The following is a 9,400-nucleotide window of genomic DNA, read 5'->3' as shown; positions in this document are numbered from 1 at the left end:
ACATGAAACATTGCCGACGACGCAGATTGCAATAGGTTCTTCTGAAACATTTTACACATCAATTGGTACAAATGGTGTATAGCGTTGCTTACACTTTTGACCATGGGTTTGTCTGACATCAGAGGAACAAATACATGAAACATTGCCGACGACACAGATTTCAATAGGTTCTTCCGAAACATTTTACACATCAATTGGTACAAATGGTGTATAGCGTTGCTTACACTTTTGACCACGGGTTTGTCTGACATCAGAGGAACAAATACATGAAACATTGCCGAGGAGGCAGACTGCAATAGGTTCTTCCGAAACATTCTACACATCAATTGGTACACTGGTTCTGATAAACAAACCCTTAATAAGAAACGTATTGGACAGTTCCATGATACATATCTTTCTAAGTAGGCTCACGGCTGACCAGACATCCTAATCATCATAAGATCTCTATTCAGACAACGCTTGTGTCCATCCTTATTGTAAGGATATATTGCAGCGAGAAACACCGTTTGAAGACTGAGATAAGCAGGGCTTATTGCTTTGCGTCTGGGTCGAATACCACTAGACAAAGAATGGTAGTTAGATGTCAATATTTCTATGGATTAGCGCTTACAGGAACTGAGAGTACACGTGAGTGGATTTGCTAAACATCAATATGATATGTATTTATTTTTATCGATCTGTTTACCCCAGAAAATAGAACATGTCCTTCATATGTTTATGAGAAATTCGGCGTGCTCCTGTTTACTGTTTACCATCTCATTACATGGGTACTGAAAGTACACGTGGGTGGAATTGGTAAACATCGATACAATATGTATTTATTTCTATCGATCTGTTTATCCCAGAAAATAGAAAAGAGAAATTCTGCGTGCTCCTGTTTACTGGTTACTGTCTCATTACTGGGATAAGCCATACACATACATGTATATACACACATATCAGTTGTATACGTACAATAGCATATTGTTTTAGTGTGGACTCTTATAAAACTGTTGGTTGGTTGGTTGTTTAACGCCGCACTCAGCAATATTCCAGCTATATGACGGGGGTCTGTAAATAAATCGAGACTGGGCCGGACAATCCAGTGATTGATGTCATGAGCATCGATCTACGCAATTGGGATCGATGACATGTATCAACCAAGTCAGCGAGCCGGACCACCCGATCCCCTTAGTCGCCTTTTACGACAAGCATAGTCGCCTTTTATGGCAAGCATGGGTTGGAAGACCTATACTACCCCGGATCTTCACGGGTCTATCTATAAAACTGTTAATAACTCGTGAAGTAGTATTGTGTACATGGGAATTGAGATAAAATTATGCTTTCCGACTATGATTGGTACTTGAATGGATGAACATAAATGTTTGTATGTTGTTGAAAGCCGCACTCAGCAATATTCAATCTATATCATGGCGGCCTATAAATATTCGAGTCTGCATCAAAAAATCCAGTGATTGATATTACGAGCGAGTGAGAGAGTTACGATTTTAGTACTAACTTCGGGAGTATTTGAGCCATATCGTGACCAATGCAAGTTAAACATTATGATTAATAATAATAAATTATCAGTCCTGCCGACAACGGACAGGATAATAACCAAATCATCACAGATTTGTGTGAAAAAAACGAACCACACCATCGGGATACGATGATCGGAATCAACCGAGACTGACCAAATAATCCATTAACTCACCAGGATTAGCTGCTTGCGACCAATTCCAGCCCGGAGTTCCAATTATGGAAGAACATGCACAACATCCCACGTTTTACCAACGTGGGAATGAAACAGAGGTAGCGGCGTACCGAACTGACACTTTAACCACTGTACTATCCCACCGCCACTTAACTTCATCTATCTTGTGACACGTAAGAGCCAAAATGTTCCAAAGACATCTTCAGTTGCATATAGGATGGAGCATCCGCCCGGAGAACGGAAGGTCGTGAGTTCAACCCCCAGCCGCGTCAAACCAAAAGACGTTAAACGATGGTACTTGTTGTTACCCTGACTGGCGCTCGGCGTTAAGGGGGTAGAACAAGGGCTGGTCGGCTCGGAGTCAGTATACTGTATCTGGGTGTGATATTCATGTTAAACTGCGGCATGGTATCTCAGTAGGCTAGCACTACAAAATCGGGTTGTTTAAAGTAAGTTAAAACGCACCTTGGTAAGCCGAACACATGGGCTACTATGCTTGTCGTTGGAGGCTCGCTTACTTGGTTGATACATGTCATCGTATCCCAATTGCATGGATGCATGATGTAAATCACTGGATTGTCTGGTCCAGACTCGATTATTTAAGGACCGCCGTCATATAGCTGGAATATTGCCGATTGCAGCGTTAAACAACAAACAAACAAACAAAATTTCTCTGGTCCCCAGGAGTTGGAGACAACGGATTCGCCTAAACCTTAATTCTCACAATGCCTTCAGCTATCATTTCCAAAGCCCTTCAAAAATGGGCGGTCGGGTAGCCTAGTGGTTAAAGCGTTCGCTCGTCACGCCGAAGAGTGAGTGAGTGTGTGAGTTGGGTTTCACGCCGCTTTTAACAGTATTTCAGTTATATCACGGCGTGTCAGCTTAATGTGGGAGGAAAGCCCGAAGTGATGCAGGTCTCAGACGTTTACCACTTCGGTGAAACCCACGAGCACGGGTATGGTGCTGACAAACCTAGAAACATGATCGGGGCGAACCGGGATTCGAACGCACAATCATAGGTTTCTGGCGTGCCCAAGGGACGCAACTCTGCACAGCGAATCGCGGCGCCTTAGACGACTGGGCCACCCGTGCCCCCCGTCACGCCGAAGACCCGGGTTCGATTCCCGACATGGGTACAACGTGTGAAGCCCATTTCTGGTGTCCCCCGCCGTGATATTGCTGGAATATTGCTAAAAGCGGCGTAAAACCATACTCACTCACTCACTCACTCCCATTCAAAAATTCCCGACAAGTGTAGCGTGTGACATAGTGTTCATTCTATCACCAGGTCCAATTTCCCTCTCCATTGATCTCGGTGACACCGTCTTCACAGGCATCATCTGGGGAGGATATAATGAAGAGGTCGTGCAGAGAGTGGCAGCACTATGTTTGCTTCTTTATTGGGATATAAAGCAGCCATATATTGATATGTAGGGCTGCTGCCAGATCATGTTTGATCATATCACTTTAATTGTGTATACAATAAACACTATTCCCAAGGTTAAACCTGCAAATAGTGTGTTCGGTGGATGTTTACTCTTCATGCGTTGCCGTGTTTTTATTGATATCTGCTTAGTTTTTGGCAGGCTTCCGTGATGTTCTTCAAGGTGTACGAACTCTGAAGCGTCTTAGTTTGTAAACAAGTATTTTAGGATGGTGGAGCATGTCCAATATCAGTGTGTAGATAACTAAAACAACATGTTGTGACTGAAAATGTATCATATGATCATTATTGTGTTCACAGCGCAAACACTACTCAATAGCATGCTTTCATATCATGTACGAGTGTTATCGCTACCGCTCTCTCACTGTCTATGTACCCCTCTATACCTTCTCTCGTCTTCTAGTTCCACCGTAGCATCACCCTGCCCAGCTTTCCCCTCTATTAACCCTCTATTTCCCTCGCTACCTCACCCTGCCCAGCTTTCCCTCTGTTAACCCTCTATTTCCCTCGCTACATCACCCTGTCCAGCTTTCCCCACTATTAACCCTCTATTTCCCTCGCTACATCACCCTGTCCAGCTTTCCCTCTGTTAACCCTCTATTTCCCTCGCTACATCACCCTGTCCAACTTTCCCCTCTATTAACCCTCTATTTCCCCTCTATTTCTCCTGAACATCACCCTGCCTAGCTTCCCCACTATGAACCCTCTATTTCCCCCGCTACATCACCCTGCCCAGCTTTCCCCTCTATCAACCCTCTATTGACTCTCTATTTCTCCTGAACATCACCCTTCCCAGCATTCCCCTCTATTCCCCTCTCTTCTCTCACTCCACCTCTCTCTCGCCTGTATTTCTCCTCTCCGCTCGCCTCTGTCGTCTCCCCCTCCCCATCTGCCCCCCCCCCCTCTTTTGCCCCTATTTCTCCCCCTTTTATGCTACCCATCTCGTCTCTCATCGCCTCACCTCTCCCCCACCTTCTATGTACAACTGTCTCGCCTCTGTTTCTCTCCCCTCTCCCCTTCTATGCTCCCCATCTCGTCTCTCTCATCCCCCCACCCCTCCGCCACGCTTCTCCCCCCTGTCTCCATCCACATCACTCCCCGTCTACACCACTCTCCCCTCCACCCTCCTCGCTCACTCCCACTTCTTTCCCCTTCCCTAAAACTCTGTCTCTGTTACCTTCTGTACATCTCCACACGATTGTTGGGATAATCAAATCATCCGTATATGAATTATTCCCCTTTATTACATGACAAGTAAATATCTCTGTCTGTCAGGATAATAAAGTACGCGGGAACATTTCTGCCACACTTCACTCATAAACCCATATATTTCGTATATTCCATTTACGCTGCGCATCGTACGTGTCAGGATGCGACCTGTTGATCACGCTGTCTCACAGTTGTCAAGATAGCGTCTAGATTTTCCAGATAACTGCATTATGACCAGTCGTCTCTACTGCGACTTCGTCAACAAATACGACGTTTCTGTCACCGAGTCAAGTCATGTATGAGGATGCAAACGAGCGATAATTGAATTGTCAAAATTCTGGCCGGTAATATTGAATACCGCTGTCATCCGTCTGCCGAAGATTAATCTCTCTAAAGAAAGGCCCTGCAGAGCCTGTGCAGTTTATATAAAGACTGCTTAGTTAAGGAATGACCAGAGCTGTTGATACAGAAACCATGCTAGGTCTGATTGCCACCCACAGGTGGATGTTCGCTATAGCAAGGAACGTGACTGGCAATAGCACTGGCAGTTTAGGCTGCTCACAGGACTTGTAGGACTGCGAGTCGGGAAATGGAGCCACTTATGTCGCTTCTAAAACACACACTCACTGGAATCAGTTTTGAATAGCCATTTGGCACTTTTTAATGCTTCTTTTATTACTACAGTAGCAGTTTCAGTTTGTTTGCCTCGTTACATTGACGTTGAGAAGAAACAGCTGTACGGAAGGAAACCAAATGTGGTCACTTACTGATTGCAGGCTGGAGCCTACATTAAAGATCGTCACAGTATTCTGGCATCAGTAATTCGGAGCCGCAAGGTGACTGGTGTATGACAAAGAGGTCAGTCAGGTGGTATACGTTAAAGATGGGGGCACAGGAATAATTCTAACACATTGAAGACAATAGGGTTCGAAAATATTTTGGTTTTCTAAATATTTCTTCAGATGGGTTCTAAGGCGCCACGTTTTGCCGTGAGGAGTTGTATCCCTTAACCGTACCAGGATCCGCTGATACGCCATGATCACGGCCCTTGTGACTGTGGGTTTCACCAAAGTTGTAAACATCTACCAGTATCATTTAGGGCGTTGCTGACACACCAAACTACCACACCCTGATATGACAGAATTTGACAAAACTCACTCGCTCATGTTATCACATGACGTTACTGCCTTGAGGATAGTCCATAAGGCCACCTTTGTGTACTATTTGTAGGGATCATCAGGATAACAAATCAATATATACAGCATTTACCAATAATCGGATGTGTCTGTATCTGACGCCACAGTTCTGATATACCCGACATGATTGGCCACTTATAGCCAATATTTGCAGAGTCATCGGTTTCCTTTAAGCATCCCATGCCACGCGTGATCATGAACCACTTGGGGTCAGATATAACTGGAATCAGTCTTCTCATAATCCGATTTACATTCGATCCAGTCTGATTGGTAGAGCTAAGATCACCACCAACAGTTTAAGTTGATATCATTGAGTTCAGAAAGGTTGGGCACTTATATTGGTGATGTGCAGTCTTAAAGACTGTTCCTCTATCACCACACTGCGCTAGACACAGTCTGTACGAGTTACAGCGTCTCTAAGAAATGACAGGGAGGAGCCATTCTTAAGGACTATTGAGTTACCAGCTCAAAAAGTCCAATGAAAGCTGGTAAACTCATCAACTATTGAAAGCTCAAAATTTGCGGAAGGAGATGGGAAAATAAGTAGATAAGTTAAAACCTTGCTTCCGAATAATGGGTCAGCCTGGTTGTTACAGCATTGGCTCTTTATGTCGAAAGCTCGGGATCGAATTTCTACACCGGTTAAATGTGTTAATTGCCTTTGCATGTGTTTGTGATGGGTGCCACCGGTAGGCTCCTTTTCAAGAACACCTGGTCTCATCACTATTCGATAATGATTCATAAACACATGCTTATGATATAGTCGGAATCGTATTAAAGACTATTGAGCAGAGAGTCCTTGTGATTATGAAATGTTTTTTCCTAATCCCATACTTCGCGTCCAGATCACTCCGGGTGTGACATGGCTGGTATTGTCAGAGCAGGATATACGCACTCACATGCCTGCAAATACGCTGTCTCTCTTTCGTGATGTATGCCTTTTCAGAAAATATGTAATCCTGCGTTATTTACATTTATTTTTCGGGTCCGCTCAATACAATTATTTGAATTATTAACCATGCACGTATGACCTGACTCGTCTTTAGCTTCTTTACTTTTAGTATTCGGATGTTTCGTGTTACACTCATTTTGATTCTTTGCCCAACGCAATGACATGTAAGAGAGCCGAGGCACGGGCCAAATGCCAAGTTTGATTCACGGCATTTAAAACAGACGTTGTGTGTCAGTAGAATCAGAGCAACATCATTGATAACCATATGAACACAGTTCGCGATAAATCACAAATTGAAATGTCCAGATCTAGTCTGAAATGGACACAAGACCATGGAACAAAGCCTTCTACAACTTTAGTGGTCATAATATTTCAAGAAAGTTTGCCTCAGGCAGACCGAAAAAAGATATCTCTATTTTCGTCACGTCGCTCTCATTACATACAACGAAAACCTTTATACTGGCATGAACGTGTAACATTGATGCTATTTTTACCACCACCATCACACACATAGATAGGTACTCAGACATAGGTTACACCTGTTTCTGAAATAGATACAGAGGTAGCACCTATCTTTTGTGAAGGTAATGTTGCATGCGCACAGACAAAAGGATGGAAACACTTGGGGCGATACCTTTGTAGACGGATCACACTTTGGTATAACCGGCTTACACGGCAGTGCAGCTGTAAAACTAAGGGTCTTAATTGGGAAGAATCGGGAATTCATATTCATCACCAGGTTAATCAAAGAAGGCAACTTTGGAATTTTATCGCAAAAAATGTATTGTTCCCGAAAGTTCTTGAAAAATAATAATTATGCTTCAGATTGTTGTAAAAATAAGGAAATCGCCTGACACAAAAAACTATATAGTTGCAAATGCTTTTCTTTTTTTTCAAATCCGGCTCATAGTTTAAAATAAATATATATCTGGTTTTGTAGCTGTAGCTGAAACAAATATCTAGTCTCGATACCCAATCACAGGCCTTTCAGAGTATCACTTGGTCGGCCTGGGACTCCTTTAGCCTTGAACCTTACACACGTGTCTAAAGGAAATGACATGAACGCTGATAAAAGACTGTACATACATGTAGTTGAGTACGACTTAATGGAATGTTCTGTAATAGTGGAAGCATGAATGATGATAGTCAATGATGTCATTACACTATGACGTCAGCAATGAAAAGTCTGATCAAAACGCCATGTTATCTCATAACAGGCGCATGAATATTGTGATATACTCGTACATCCTCACATAGGCGATACACCTCTATACATGTATTGACCAGCATACTTGATATTATTTTTATGATCAATATTACAGCAAAGTAGAATGTGTAATTAAGAATGCCCTGTTAATATACCAAATTTCACTGGTACAAACGCCTCAACTTTATTTTTAGTACAAGACAAAAAAACAACTGACAATCATTGCCGACCCATTAATATGTGGTTTTAGCGATTCGGTAATACTTTATCCTAAGCCCATAGTGCCATTGAAAGATGCGTCTATTGTGTAATTGTGTAGTTCTGTAATTTGTGGATTATCTTTTTCTCTGTTTAAGCCAGTTGTTTTCTAACACATTGTTCCATCCTCGATCAATCAAACACCTTTTGTTCAATATATTTATTAAGACCCAGTATGATCAATCTAATGTTATATGCAACAATTTTAACTCATCCAATATGAAAAACAAATGTTCCAGTGAGACCAGGTGCAAACACACAACAAATGGAGGGATTAATAACAGCTGTTTTGTGATAACGCGGAACAAAGATTTGAATAAATCCAAAAGTACACATGGGAAATAAACAGCTGCAGCTGTCTAGTTAATGAACGCGTTTGTGTTTGTGTGCCAAGCACTTAGATATAGGAAGATATATATCAGCACACTATAGACATCGCCCGGGGCTAACATCACAGTAAACGTGTCCTACCATACATATTCATGATGCTTAATGGCACAACTAAAACAAATATCAATGTATCAAAGTTTTATCATCTGTTACACTTTGTCTAGCATGCTATCTCCTGTCTGTCATAGCTAGCAAGACCGCCTCCGTGGTCTAGTGGTAGAGCGTCCGCCGGAGAGCTGAAGGTCCGGGGTTCGATCCCGGCCGCGTCATACCACAAGACGTTAAAAGATGGTACTTGTTGTTACCCTGTCTGTACTTTTTTTCATATCAGTACACTGTTTGTGATTCAGTATTGGAACTATGAAAACAGAGGATGGAGACAGGAAAGAACAGTATACTTTTAAATGTATATATGATGAGGTGAGGTGAAATGGGGTTTAACGTCGACACAGTATACTGTCTCCGAGCCGACCAGTCCTTGTTTAAGACCCTGAATGTCGAGCGTCAGACAGGGTAACAACAAGTACCATCTTTTAACGTCTTTTGGTATGGAGGATCGAACCCCGTATTTTCCGCTTTCCGGGCGGATGCTCTATCCACTAGACTACGGAGGCGGTCCTATATGCCATATCACCTATATATCCTATACACCCTATCATGAAATAATTGAATCAAATACACCCTTTGCATGTTTTAGAACATACATTTTCTTCTTTAACATTTTTCATATTCTGTTATATGTGGGATGTTTAATTTGTCCAACGTCATCTTTTAGATTTGCTGCAGTAGCTGATAACAGGGAGAAGGTATTGTAAACGAAATGGCATGGTGTATGGTCAGGAAACGTGAGGTAGAAAAAAGTGTTTTGTGTTTTTCTGATAAAAGGTGTATGCTTATTTGATGAAGCTACTTCAGTGTGTGCTGCTTTTATTGAAGGGCCTTTGTATTCAGCTGAAGTCGAACTTGGCTGCTCACCCTACATCCACGACATATATCGTCTTGCGGACATGAACAATCTTAACTTGACTTCAAATATGCTAAATATACAGAA

This window comes from Haliotis rufescens, unplaced genomic scaffold (genome assembly GCF_023055435.1).
Source record: "Haliotis rufescens isolate VD_foot unplaced genomic scaffold, xgHalRufe1.0.p SCAF_5, whole genome shotgun sequence".
Classification (NCBI taxonomy): Eukaryota; Metazoa; Mollusca; class Gastropoda; order Lepetellida; family Haliotidae; genus Haliotis; species Haliotis rufescens.
This window is presented reverse-complemented; position numbering follows the sequence as displayed.